This window comes from Mesoplodon densirostris, chromosome 11 (assembly GCF_025265405.1).
Source record: "Mesoplodon densirostris isolate mMesDen1 chromosome 11, mMesDen1 primary haplotype, whole genome shotgun sequence".
NCBI classification, from domain to species: Eukaryota; Metazoa; Chordata; class Mammalia; order Artiodactyla; family Ziphiidae; genus Mesoplodon; species Mesoplodon densirostris.
Genome location: NC_082671.1, coordinates 3,527,403 through 3,541,738, shown reverse-complemented (window position 1 = coordinate 3,541,738; position 14,336 = coordinate 3,527,403). Strand labels below are relative to the sequence as shown.

At 41.7% G+C, this 14,336-nt stretch overlaps 1 protein-coding gene and 1 pseudogene across 1 annotated transcript in view; one reads left to right on the top strand and one right to left on the bottom strand.

Moving 5' to 3' along the window:
• Positions 1-1,198: 1,198 nt before the first annotated feature.
• ADIPOR2 (adiponectin receptor 2) overlaps positions 1,199-14,336 on the top strand; it is a 49,251-nt gene continuing 36,113 nt past the window's right edge. The window contains exon 1 of the mRNA XM_060112470.1: positions 1,199-1,354. The gene's annotated coding sequence lies outside the window, so the exon portion shown is untranslated. The remainder of the gene's footprint in view (positions 1,355-14,336) is intronic.
• On the bottom strand, positions 1,579-6,232 carry LOC132499036 (protein SDA1 homolog; annotated as a pseudogene).

Below are 14,336 nucleotides of genomic sequence, written 5' to 3'. Positions count from 1 at the left end.
CTTATTTAATGGTCTCCTATGTAGCTCTGTCCTCTTTAGTAGACCTCTTTTTAAGCCTGAGGCCCCTGTTCTCATCTGTGCCCTGTGTGAGTCGGTACACGGGTCAGATTCGCTCTGCAAATACACTGGTGTCGTTTCTAAGGTGCTGTCGAAGTGTAAGTTTGTCTGCTTTGATTTATCTTTCAAGCTTAACTGGGTGGACTTAGTTTTAAAATACTAGTATTAAGACCATCTTATTCATGCTCTTTCTGATTTTAGTAACTTTAATCACTTCTTAGATTTTACATTTCCAGGCTGGAGAGTTCTCTATTTTAAACATTTTTCCTTATATTGCGTATCGGATCTTCGGTCTTTTGATAGATCTGTGACGCTTTTTCCAGCCTCCTTCGTTTTCGGTTGGTGTGGTTCCAGGGAGGGACAGGCCTGGGGCATGGATGTCCTTGAAAGCTTATGGGTTACCTTTAATCAGTATAACAAGATTTTTGACAGTTAAGGCAATATAACCTCCTTGGAGCGTGATAAATCCCTCTTAGAACTGACTGTGAAGAAAACATTTTCTACACTGGCCAACTCCTACACTTCCTTTTCTTGTAGAGTAAGTATGTAGCGAAACCCGATCTTGGGGTCTAAGAAGTTAGAGCTCAATTGAATCTCACAAGTAGAAAATGACTCGCTCTGGGTAAACGGACACGGTATTTATTGCTGAATTAGTTTCTGACCAGCTATTACGCTAAAACATTTTAAAAATCGCTCTGAATTACATATATTTTAAGAGGAGCGGGCTTACATTCGTTTACTGGAAGTCATGGGGCACAAATGGTAGTGTCTTCGTGAGGTAATAAAAGGCAAACGCTGTTGTTTTGGGCAAGATGTTTCGGATTTAGGTCCGAAGCCTCCACAGACTACGCCTAGCAATCCCTCAGTTTCGGTTCCGCCCAAGGCGTGTGAGCTGTATCCATAGAGACCGGGAAGCTTCCCGAGCAGGGCGGCCCCGCCTCTTCCGCTGCACACGCTCCCGCCTCCGGAGGCAGGGAAGCGAAAGGACTTCCTTGTCCCCCGGCGCTCGGCGCCGCCGTATCGTGTTGCAGACCCGACCCCGCGGCTCCCAAGCCGCTCCAGGCCCTGGAGCGGCCTGGCGGGGCGCTTCCGGCTTGGGCCAACGCGGCTGCGCACAAGGAGCGCTCTCATTGGCCAGAGATCTCTTGCGATTCGCGTCACGGCGGCGTCGGTGTGAGAACCCTCCCGGACGCTGGGTCGCGGCGGCGGCAGCGGGCGGCCCCTCCGCTGGTTTGGGGTCCCGGCGGCCGCGGTTCCGAGCAACACGAGACGCGTGGCGAGACGGCGGCGAGCTCTGGTGAGTTTCTCGAGTGGGAGCACGAGCCAGGCCGGCGGGGGCGAGGGCTGAGGGCGGGTGTACTGGCGGCGCGGCGGGCGGGGAGCGCGCTCCTCCATCCCCTGCTCTGTGCGCCCGACCCCCGGGCCGGCGCCCCTCAGGGCCGGGTTTCCTCCGCCCCGGGCCTCTCAGCCCCGGGCCTCTCAGCCCCGGCTCCCTTCCGGTTCCCCCAGCCCTGCGTCCTCTCAGTCCCGAGTCCCTTCAGCTCCGGGTCTCCGGCTTCCTTCCATCCCGGGTCCTCTCAGACCCGGGTCCTTTCGGCCCCAGCTCCCTTTGGAACCGGCACCCCCAGTCCCGGGTCCCTCGGCCCCGGCTTCCTTCGGCTCCGGGCCCACCCCCGCCCCGAGTTCCCCCGGCCCCAGCGCCCCTCCGCGTCTCCGCTGGCCGCACTCCTGGGTGGGCTCCGCTTGGGCCCCCGTCCGGCCCCTGCGGCGGGGAGACCCCTCTCCGGTGCTTGCCCGCGCGCAGGCGGCCGGGTGGACCGCGTTCTGGGCCTGGTGTTCCGGGCGTCGGGCTGCCGTGTGTCGGTGTCGCCCCTTGAGGCTGCTGCTCACCGGCTTCGGTGGGTCTGGGCGTCTGTGCGAGAGCTCGCAGTGGGCACCGCTGGCTCTGGGTCTTGTTTACCGTCTCCTCTGGGGTTTGACAACTTGGCGAGGTCGCCCAGCAGAAAGCTTGAGAGGTCCCGGTGCGGTTGTACCGGGCACGCTGGCTGCGTTGCGGGGTGTTGGCGTCTTTTTAGCAGAGTGGTCCTCTAACGTCTTTAGGGTTAGCCTCTGGACTTCGCAGCCTTCATAGCTCTTCCCAAAACAGTCCTCCTTCCCTCCTCCAAAGAAACCTTTGAAAACTCCAAGAAATCTGTCATAATATTTCAAACCATGTTCCAAATGAAATGTTAAGCATAGTTTCCTTCAACCCAAAGCTTTATTTCTGGGGCGGAGATCAGAAACTTTGTCAGTTTTGAAGTTTGAAGTGTCCTATCAAAGGACACTTGCATGTCTCATCTTAACCACCCTCTGACTGTAATTCCGTTAGAATTTCAGAGATTTTTCATTCCTGATTTTTTCATTTCTAATGTTTATTTCATAGAAATTTCACTTTTTAATGCTGTTAGATGTCCATAGATGTTTTCATCTCCTTTCACAAATTTGTCGGTGCTGATTGTGATTATGCAGGACTAAAATCCTCTTTCATCAGTAGTTGGGACTTCCACGCCTGTGGTGGCCGCTACTTGGTGAATTATTATGAAATTTGAAGAAATTTCAAGTTGATTTAAATAAGAAAGACATACTTCTTTTAGTTTCTGTTTGTGATTGCCTACCCACTAGTTTATGTTCCTATCTAGACTTTAGGCTCCTTAGCAAGTTTTCTCTTACTGGGGCACTAAGCATGAGAGGAGAATTTCCAGAGCCTAAATGAAAGAGTTTGTGTTTTTCTGTCCGTACGTTCCCATATGTTAATAAATGAATAGGTTTTTCTTCCTCATCAATAGTGTCAGTTTAGCTCATGCACTTTCTTTGTTGTAAACTATATTGTGTTTTCCAAAATGAAAACAATTTTGTTTCCTTCTTTATTTCAGGGGTTGGCAAACTTGACTGCTTGTGGGCAGTGTCCTGCCAGCTTCCTGTTTTTGTAAATTAAATTTTCAATGGGACATAGCTGTATGCATTCATTTAGGTATTGTCTGGTTGCTTTTGTGGTGCAACAGTGGAGTTGAGTAGTTGGGACAGAGACCCTTGTGGCCTGTAAGGGGTAAAATATTTACTATGTGGCCTTCAATAGAAAAAGTTTGCTGACTCCTGCTTTATTGCATTAAAAATGATGCATATTCAATGTGGAAAATTAAAATGACTCAGTAAAGTATAAAGGAGAAAGTAAATATTATCCAGAATCACAGCACTTAGAGGGGTTTGTTTTTATCCTTTGTGATGTTTGTGATTATCCTTATAGAATCTATTAGTGATTGTTTTCATATAAATGGGCTTATATTGCTAAGTGTTTATTTGTCATCTGTTAAAAACTCAGATTATTTTTATTTGGCTGTTGAATACATTGTATTCTCTGGATTGTAGATCTCACTAGAAAGGGCTTGATGAGCCAAGTCTTCCTGATTTGTCTTACCAGTCAAGATTTTAAAAAAACTGAGGCACAGTGGCTGCTTGGTGGCGGTGGAGGACACTACTTATTGAGCACTTACTATGGACTAAGTAGTTTTCCAATACTTAACATGTAATAAGTCACTTAATACCTGCAGCAGCTTTGTGTGGGTACACAGACTATTATCCCTAGTTCCAGATGAGGAAACTGAGGTACAGAGAGATTAACTACCCAAGTTTGTCAGCTAGTTAATGGTGGAGCTGGGGTTTCAATCCATGCAGTCCGGTTTCAGGACCCAGGCTCTCCATGTGCTGCAGAGCCTTTTAGAGTATTGCTCAGTGTAGAACGTTTTTAGACAGTCCAGAGATATATAATGTGCAAATTCTTCCTTGTGCTCTTCACTCTCTGTAGAAAACCACTGTTATTATGTTTGATACAGAGCTTTCCCGCTCTCTTTGTCTGCATATGCAAATGTTTATTTGCAAATCTGTCTACACATGTAGGTTTTTAAAAAAATTAATAGACTTTATTAGAGCAGTTTTAGATTTACGTAAGTTTGTGTGGATAGTAAAGAAAGTTCTCATATTATCCACCCTCCATTTTCCCTTGTTGATAACACCTTGCATTAACATGCTGTATTTGTTACACTTGATAAACCAATACTGCTACATTGTTAATTAAAATCTACATATTAGGGCTAATTTTTCCTGTTGCGGAGTTTTTAAAATGGGATCAAACTAACCATTGTTCAGCAGTGTGCTTTTCTTGGGTGATTTTCAAAATATAGTGCTTCTGGACTTTTTAATGCAAATAAACAGTCTTTATTCACTAACATTCAGATTAATGACACAAATTTAGCCTTTTCCTTGGAGTAGAAAACTTGCCTGGAAGTTACTTCGTTTTCTCTTTTCAAAAGTTAATCTTGTAAGCACCAGCTGCTTTTCTCTGAAGAAAAGCTTATTTTTTGATGGGACATTCTGGCTCCTCTCTGAAGCCGTTCAGCTTCTCGGAGATTTCTTGCAGTTTTTCATCGGAAGAGCGGTGCACATCAACGCACTTAGCATCAGCTTCCTCCTCACTGAGACTGGTATTTCCCCACCTGTCTTGATCGTCCTCAGCATTCTCTTCCTCAGCTTCCAGAGCGTCTGTTCCTGGAATGTAATCTTTAGCATCTATTTCTCCATATTCTTGTACCCTTGATTTTATTGAGGCCTCTGTAGTCTTACCCTGGAATTCCTTCTGCAATATCTGAGGGTTCAGTTTTTGGAAGAACTGAGTCAGAGTCCTAGGAGACATCATCACGTTCTTTCTTTGTGTTTTATACTGGGCCAGGTTTTGAGGAAGTTTTTTAGTCATTGAGCTGTTATCTCTTTCAGAGCTCTGTTTCCTACTGTCATGAGTTCTTGTCATAACAAAATGGGTGGCATGGTCACGTAACACCGGAATGCGCTTCGGGACTCCCAGGTGCTGAGAAGTGTATACAGCAGAGCGAAGGATCTTATTACTTCTCTTTGGTGCTGCTGCACAAACCTTTGCACAGAGATAGAAAAAGCTTGTGAATTCCTGCCTATCTGGAGGTGAGGTTCAGGAGCACTAACTTCGCTTCAGATGTCTCCTTCAGCTGCTCTAGTAGTTTTTGTGCAGATTCTTGGGGCTCATGAATCAAATGGATAGCTGAAAAGTTACACACTTCTGTTTTCTTCTTTTGTTTCTGAAGTACTTTGGTAACTTTCTTTTCTTGTGTTTAGAGCTTCTCCCCCAAGGCATGCTGCATTAGCATTCTGAGTCGTTGTCCTCTTCCTCTTGTTCATCTTGCCCTTGTTAGAATGTCAAGGCAGCGACTAATACCTTGGTGACCTTAGAGAACCACACAGTTGTGGGACTTCCCTGGTGGCCCAGTGGTTAAGACTTCGTGGTTCCAATGCAGAGTGAGAGGGTTCGATCCCTGGTTGGGGAATAAGATCCCAGGTGCTGCACGGCACAGCCAAAAGATTACAAAAAAAAGAGACAGAAGCATACAGTCGTGAGAGCATTGATGGTCTTGGCGTCATTTCAGATGCTTCTTCTGTAGTTTAGTCATCACTTCCAAAGATACCTTGGGTGCAGTTGCGTTGCTGTCCCTTAACATGTGCATGTGTAGTTCTGCAATACTATGTTCACCTTATTCTTGTTTTTGCACTTTTATTCTCATCAGTCACAAAATGAGTGTACAGAGTTGTAGAAACTTACATGGCAGCGTCGAGGTTCAAAGATGATCTCTGGCAACCTTGATGGATAGATGAGGTTTTCAGCAAGGTCAGAGTATTGCAAAATGTTATTGGAAGACCTACATTCAAGACAGTGTAGCTGTAGGAGGGCAGATCTTTCCGTTCTTGAGGAAAGTTATCTAGATGTTCTGGGTGGCAGTGACCAATCTGTGCCATAAACATCACCAGCTTTGCCAGTTCTTTGCTGGGTTTATTTGGTTGCAACTTGAAAATCTCGCACGTTGGGTTTGTAGTGAATATTCTGCTGTGGAAACTTCTCAGTGTAGGCCAGAGGGTCTACTTTATTAATCCTGTAACTGCTTGCAGGTTGCTGGGCAGCTAGTGTTTATTTCTGCTGGACAAGTTGGCCGCAGACTGGCTCTCCTTGAGCAGTTCTCAGAAGAGCTACACCACTGACACCAGCCAACCCTTCTCAGGCTGTGGCTTGGAATCTTGCTTCCAGGTGTGACCGGAAGTAGCGCTTGGGAGCTTGGCGCATGGTGCCATCTTGGCTCATAGTAGTGTGCTTTAAAATCCAGCACTCAGGATGCCTTTCCAGGTCAATACATTTGTGTCTACTCTGTTCTTTAAATTGTTTCTTAGTATTTTATTGAATGTGTGCACCATAATTTAATAGTGTTCCTATTGCTGGATGTTTAGATTGTTTAAATTTATTGTATATTAGGCGTATGCATTGTATGTACAATTGTTGCATGCTGATGGCTCTTTAGAGTAGCTCTCTAAGAATCTAGTTACTGGGTTGAAGGAAATGCATGTTTTTCTTTTTGATGTATATTGCCAGACTGCCATCCGGAAAAGTCACAGCAATGTAAACTCTTAACCAGAAATGTGGCCGAGGTCTAGCTTCTCCATGCCATTTCCAACTTTTTTTTTCAGTCTGTATCTGATTGGCAGTTAAACATATCTTGCAATGATGTATTCTGTCTCACTGGGAGATGTGTTTTGTTTTGGTAGCGTTCTTTTGAAGTTGATTTAGAATTACTTTAGGCAAAATCTACTTTCTGTAGTTGTTCTTTCTAATACTTACCCCCTTAGATAGAGCTGCTCACCTATTTAGATTCCCTATCTAGTCCTGGAAAGCAGCGTGATTTTGCCATCCCTGTTAAAAGAATCTGGGCGACTGCCCAGTACACTATATATTTCTTGAAGATGAGGAGCATATAACTTTATTCATATCTGTTGTAATCCTGGTGGTGAGTAAATGTTATATTCTTTTCAAAACCTAAATTGGATTGTGTTGTTTTGGGCTTACTGCTGAGTGAAGTGCTTTAACTTTGTTAAAAATAACCTTTTCAAAGTCTTTGTGAAATGTGAACTTGAAAAATTGCAGCACAGAATTGTCATCTTGGTGTATATTCTCTATGTTATCCCTTTTTTTAAAAAAGAATTTTTTGATGCGGACCATTTTTAAAGTCTTTATTGAATTTGTTACAATATTGCTTCTGTTTTATGTTTTGGTTTTTTTGGCTGCGAGGCATGTGGGAATCTTAGCTCGCCGACCAGGGATCGAACCCGCATCCCCTGCATTGGAAGGCAAAGGGTTAACCACTGGACTGCCAGAGAAGTCCCTCTGTATTATCCTTTATTTCTAAAATGAGATAAATAAGAGTGATTGACATCCGAGGCCCTGTTTGTAAGAAAATAATTAACCAAACCTATTTAATAAGAACATTTGGTATTCAGTTTTGGAAGTTAAGGAATGGATTAATTAGGGGATTTGTTTCATGTAACCCATGGTTTTGAATTTGCTGTATTGGGGTATACCATGTGTTAGAGGGGATGTGTGCTGCCTAAATGGTATGCTTGGCTTCAGTAGACATTGTGAGGCTCCAGACAGAAGGAGAAGGGAAGCCAAATTCAGGAAACTGCCAGAATATCTTTAGGCATGGGGAAAATACCTGTGGGAAAGGACACTTCAAGTCTTTAAATAGAAGACCACATACACACAAAAAAAACACAGAACTTTCTTTATATATGACTTGTAATGTTACATATTCTTATTGGACTTACGAATTTTCCACAATATCCATGCACAGGAAAACAAAGCATACAAAGCAAAATGGTCTTGAAGAGAAAGAAATAATTAGCTTATTAAGTTTTGACCAACTTCACGTTTTCTTTTGTATACATTTTTTTGTTAGTATATTAGCTAATTATTTTTCACTGGTAGCATATTGACTTTAATCCTGTATGTCCTGAAATTTTAGTGTCGTGAACATGTATGCATAGTTGTATTTGCATACCCATTCCCTTGGTCCAGGAAGAAGCAATGATGGTGAAAACTCCTTAGCGTGGTGGAACAGAAAGTTTATTTTTATTTTCTTGGAATTTATTTACATTTTATTTCATTGCAGAATTTCTGTAACTTAAAAGAGCCAGAAATATAATTATATATACATATCAAAGAAAAATGAGGAAAAGGAGAAGGCATATATTCTTTTCCCAAGTGGCAGCATAATTCAATGACTAAGAATAAAATTTGGATTTGAATTTTCTTGGCAGCCGAGATGAAAATGGAAATATGGTAAAATATATAGCACTGAACTGGAAGGAGGAACAAGACCAATTTTCCAGGGATAAATCTTCGCTTGATGGATTTTAAGGAACTATTTAAATTGGGTGTTACATAAAGCTTTATTTTATTTATTTATTTATTTTTGGCTAGAGGCCCTTGTTAAAAAAAGGTGAGGATGATGCATTAACGTTTCAAGCCAATGAAAGAAGTTTTATATGGAGCAGTTGGTTTGAATTTAGGCTGCAGATGTGTGTTTTAGTTGGCTAATACAGATTTTTTTTTTCTTAACGTATTTCAAACATACGGGAGAATACAGAGACCAAAGTAATTAACCTTCACACATCTACCATACAGTTATATCAGTGTGTGTTTTCCCACACTTCCCTGTTTTTTTTTTTTTTAAAGAAAAGCCTTTCACATACAGTTGAAGCACCTTCTTGGGTTACATTTCACTTTCTTCCCAGAAGTAATGATATCTTGAATTTGGTGTTTCTAATACCTGTTTTTATATAATTACTACATAGGAGTATATTCATAAATCAATATTATGTTTTGGGTATTTTCAAACTTTATATAAGCAATATTCTACCTACTCTGTAACTTGTTTTTCATGAAACAAGTTTTTTTAGACTCATGAAATTGCTGATATTTTTACCATTTTTGACCTGCAAAAATGATAGTTTCATATGGTTCGTCCTAGTTATAGTCATTGCTTTTTTTTTTTGCGGTATGTTGGGGCCTCTCCCGTTGCGGAGCACAGGCTCCGGAAGGCGCAGGCTCAGCGGCCATGACTCACGGGCCCAGCTGCTCCGCGGCATGTGGGATCTTCCCGGACTGGGGCACGAACCCGTGTCCCCTGCATCGGCAGGCGGACGTTCAACCACTGCGCCATCAGGGAAGCCCTAGTCATTACTTTTATCTGCTGAATAGTTGTATTATTATACGAATACAACCAGTTTAAATTTGTTTTCGTGTTGATAGGTATTAGGTTGTTTCTATTTTTCCTGTTTTAAAAACAGTGCTACATTGAACATTCCTGGTTAGAAATCCTTGTGCACGTATTTAAGATCTTTGGCAAGTTTTTCAAATTGCATGTTGGGAACCATTAATCGGTTATGAAATCACTTTAGGAATTAAAATAGTTTAGAGAAATATCAGGTTATTTTGCAATAAGGATTAAATGTTCTGTGAAATTTGTGTGTGTGTGTGTGTGTGTGTGTGTGTGTGTGTGTATGGTTACTAAGTTTGAAATGAAGTTCTCTGGTGTAAATTACCCAGCAGTGGAATTACTGGGTTTGAGATTATGGAGATTATGGGAATTTAAAGTTCTATCAGATATTGCCAAATTGCTTTTCAGAATTGAGTCACTTTGTGTTTTTTTAGCATGAGGATATGAGAATTGCTATATCTAAATCCTTACAGATCCATGACATTGTCAGATTTGTTACATGTTTACAAATCAGATGAGTGTGAAATGATATTATCTTAAAATTTTTCTTGATTAATTATGAGATTGAGCATGTTGAAATGTTGAGTGACTACTCAGATTTCTATTTCTTAGCTCTCTGTCCCTGTCTGTCTCTCTCCCACAATTGGGTTGTCCTTTTAAATTTGCTTTTAGGAGTTTATTGCATATCCTGGTTATTTCTGTGAAATGAATTGTAGGTATCTTCTAGTATGTGTGGCTTATCTGTTAACTTTTTATGTGGTTTGTTGAATAGAAAGGATTGTCAAATCTATCATAATTTTTCTTATTGGTTTGTGTCCTTGGTGCCTTATTTAAGAAATCTATTCCATACTCCAAGGTCATTTAGGTCTCTGCATTTCTTTCTAAAAGTTTTAGAAATTTGGTATTTTATATTTAGATCTTGATCTTGCCTGAAAAAAAATTTTTTTTTGTATATGATGTGAGTCAGGGATCTAATTTTTTTCTATGCATAGCCAGTTACCACAGCACTGTTTAACACTGTGTTTTTAAATTTGAATTGTAAATCTTTTGAGCAGTTTCTGGTTCAACACAATAACAGCCTTTTTGTCTTTTATCATTTGCTTCAAATGTTCAAGTTTGTGACTTCTGGGCCAGAGTAATTCATTGGTGGATTACTTGATCCTAGAGGAGTAGATAAATATAGCACATTTTGTAGATCTCATCCAAATGTCATTTCTCTCCACCACTTTTTATTTTATTTATTTTAAAAATAAATTTATTGTATTTATTTACTTTTGGCTGCTTTGGTTCTCTGTTGCTGTGCGTGGCTTTCTCTAGTTGCGGCGAGCGGGGTCTGTTCTTCCTTGCGGTGCGCGGGCTTCTCATTGCGGTGGCTTCTCTTGTGGAGCACAGGGTCTAGGTGCGTGGGCTTCAGTAGTTGTGGCTCGCAGGCTCTAGAGTGCAGGCTCAGTAGTTGTGACACACGGGCTTAGTTGCTCTGTGGCATGTGGGATCTTCCCGGACCAGGGCTCGAACCCGTGTCCCCTGCTTTGGCAGGTGGATTTTTTTTTTTTTTTTGAAGGCAGGTGGATTCTGAACCACTGTGCCACCAGGGAAGCCCTCAACTACTTTTTAAATAGAAGCTAGGTATCAGACAGTTTGAGGGTAAACTTTTTTTAAAATAAATTTGTTTATTTGGCTGCATTGGGTCTTTAAAAATTTTTTTTTAAAGATTTTATTTATCTGTTTATTTTTGGCTGCATTGGGTCTTCGTTGCTGCGCGTGGACTTCTCATTGCAGTGGCTTCTCTTGTTGCGGAGCACAGGCTCTAGGTGCATGGGCTTCAGTAGTTGTGGCGCACGGGCTTAGTTGCTCCGTGGCATGTGGGGTCTTCCCGGACCAGGGCTCGAACTCATGTTCCCTGCATCGGCAGGCAGATTCTTAACCACTGCGCCACCAGGGAAGTCCGAGACTTTCAGTTTTGATTTTAGAATTATACACGTAAATATGAATCTTTCTGAAATGTCTGATAGAAATCGCTACAAATCACTTAATTTAAGAATGAAAACTATTTTTGTTTCCACTTAAAAAGGGTTTTTAGTCTGAGAAGAGTTGCTGTGAGGTCTGCAGATAGTTATATATTCTAGTTTTTTTTTTTTCCATTCCTTTTCTTTTACATTTGTGGTTGAAAGAAGACCTTGTGGTCTAGTGGAATTTAGTGATATTGGGAAAGGTTGTAGACACAAGTTTTATTTGTAGATTTCTGATTGTGATATTGAGAAAGATAACTAATCACTTCTTGGTTTCTCCATCTGCAGCATTGTAGAAACAAGAAAACAAAAAAGAAACTTATGTTGTGGAGGGTGTTATGCAGGATGAGATAGGGCCCTGAATGATTGTTATTTACTTATGGAGACAGGTCTTTACCAAAGTAGGGTTTTTGATTTTGCCTGAAACATTGACTGTACAGATCATATATTTTACCTGGACAGATTTTATTTCTGAAATAGTTGGAACAAGAGTGTGGTTATATGGTATTATAGTGCAGATGATTTATGAAAGGAATTCTTTGCATAATTTACATATTTTGGTTTAGTGTAGATATGACAATTTATATATCACGGGCTTGTCAGGATTTCTCTGACTATAACGTTCAGGACTGTTGTTCCTATCATGTACATTTGCATTTTTGTGTACTGTTCTTTGTTTTAGAAACTCAGGGTTACTTACAGATCTTGGGAAATGGAAACAACCATTGTAACATGGCTATAAGAGTTGTATCAAATCCTTTTTTTCTTTAATTAATTAATTTATTTTTGGCTACATTGGGTCTTGTTGTTGCGCGCGGGCTTTCTCTAGTTGCGGCGAGTGGGGGCTACTCTTTGTTGCGGTGCGCGGGCTTCTCCTTGAGGTGGCTTCTGTTGTTGTGGAGCACGGGCTCTAGGTGCGCGGGCTTCAGTTATTGTGGCGTGAGGGCTCAGTAGTTGTGGATCGCGGGCTCTAGAGCGTAGGCTCAGTAGTTGTGGCGCATGGGCTTAGTTGCTCCACGGCATATGGGATCTTCCCGGACCAAGGCTCGAACACGTGTCCCCTGTATTGGCAGGCGGATTCTTAACCACTGCGCCACCAGGTCCTCGAATCCTTTTTATAAAGGTGTTTTTTGTCCGTGACCATGACCAGTGGCTTTAATGGACTATTTGTGCCTTTAATGAAGCCCTGTAAGATGGTGGTAAAGTATGGTCTTTGGAGTTACATACAGATTTGAATTCATAGTCTCCACTTAAGTTTTTGTCATTGATGACTTATTTGATCTCCTTTAATGTCAGTTTCTTCATCTGTAAAATGGGACCCCGTTTCATAAGGATTGCTGGAGGATTAAATGAGATGATGGGTGAAAGTCCAACTACTTAGCCTGGTTCCAAGTTGGCTCCAGTAAGTGTTAAGCAGCAATTCACCTCCCTTCAAAGAGATAAACATTATGACCATGACCAGAAAAAATGGAACCACTTACCTTTGTGGGAGGCAGTGTTGTATAATGGAGAGGGCCTAATCTGGGTAGTTCTTGCTTCTCTATTTTGTAACTTGTATAACCTTGAATAGTCTTACCCCTCAGTCCTCTCGTTTGTAAACAGAGATCATACTATCTGTAACAGGCAGGGTTTTAAAGTTAAATGAGAGTATGTATAAAAGCTCACTTTATCTGGCACTTGGTAACCTCTAAATTAGCCTCTAAACTTTTATAGTGATAGGTAGTAATACTGTGCCTTCTGAAGTAGGTCTCAAGACTGAGAGAGGTAGGCTTTCACTGGCTTTTCCCCCAACTCTACTTCACAGCATAAGATTTGCCTGATTTCTTCTCAGGAAAGTTGGTCAGTGGGGTTGGGCAGTAAGTTAGAAAAGGTTCCTTGTGATTGTACTTAAAAGTTGCCCTACTTCATGCTAGGAAAGAAAGTAGTGTAAATGATACAGAGTGTTGCCTGTCTTTATAGCTTCAAAATAATCTTTAAAAAGTAAACTGCATTTGATTTGAAATGTTTCTTTGTGCTTACATCAGTTAAGATTTTATGAACATGAAAGTGTGGTAGTGCCTGTCTTAAAAATCTAGGTGTTGCTCCTTCTCAGTTATCAACTGTATCATTTTTGGAAGAGCTGTATCAGTTAGTAACATATGTTGGGAACTTTTCCCATTTTATCAGTTATTCTTTTCCCAGTTATCAGGTTTTTTTATTGACATTTTTCTACTGAGAAATGTTTTGAGTGTTTGGGAAGAATTCCAATTTTAACCAATCATTTTATTGCTTCTGGTATGGGGCAAGTCTCCAAGATCCTCCTCATTTCTTTTTTTTTAAATTTTATTTATTTAATTAATTTATTTTTGGCTGCATTGGGTCTTCGTTGCTGTGCACGGGCTTTCTCTAGCTGCAGTGAGTGGGGGCTACTCTTTGTTGCGGTGCGTGGGCTTCTCATTGAGGTGGCTTCTCTTGTTGCAGAGCATGGGCTCTAGGCGCGCAGGCTTCAGTAGTTGTGGCACGTGGGCTCAGTAGTTGTGGCGCACAGGCTTAGTTGCTCTGCAGCATGTGGGATCTTCCTGGACCAGGGCTCGAACTTGTGTCCCCTGCATTGGCAGGCAGATTCTCAACCACTGCGCCACCAAGGAAGCCCTCCTCCCCATTTCTTGATTGTTTCTTAATATTTTCAACATCGCTGTAAAGTACAGTGTACTGTCAGTGTTAACTCCTGCTTTTGTCACTTAAGTGCTATCATGCATTTATTTGAGAACAACTTATGGTTCATGCTAACATAGAAGGTTGGGGATAAGAGCATTAACTTGTCTGTTAGATTGATTAGATAGATTAGATTGCCACTTATTACTGTAGTTATCTCAGGCATGTTATTTATAACCTCTCTGGGCATTTTGTCATTTCCAAAATGGAGGAAATAATTGTACCTATCCTCCAGGATTGTTGCAAGGATTTAAAGAGATAATCCATGGGAAATGTTAGCACTCATTGCATGTTAGCTGTTCCTGTCATTCCCCCTCCTCCTCCTCATCATACAGCAAAGATTTTTAAGCTCCTTTGCATCCCAGACCAAGCTTGGTGTTGTGGATACAAAAATGGATTCCAAAAAAGGGTCCCT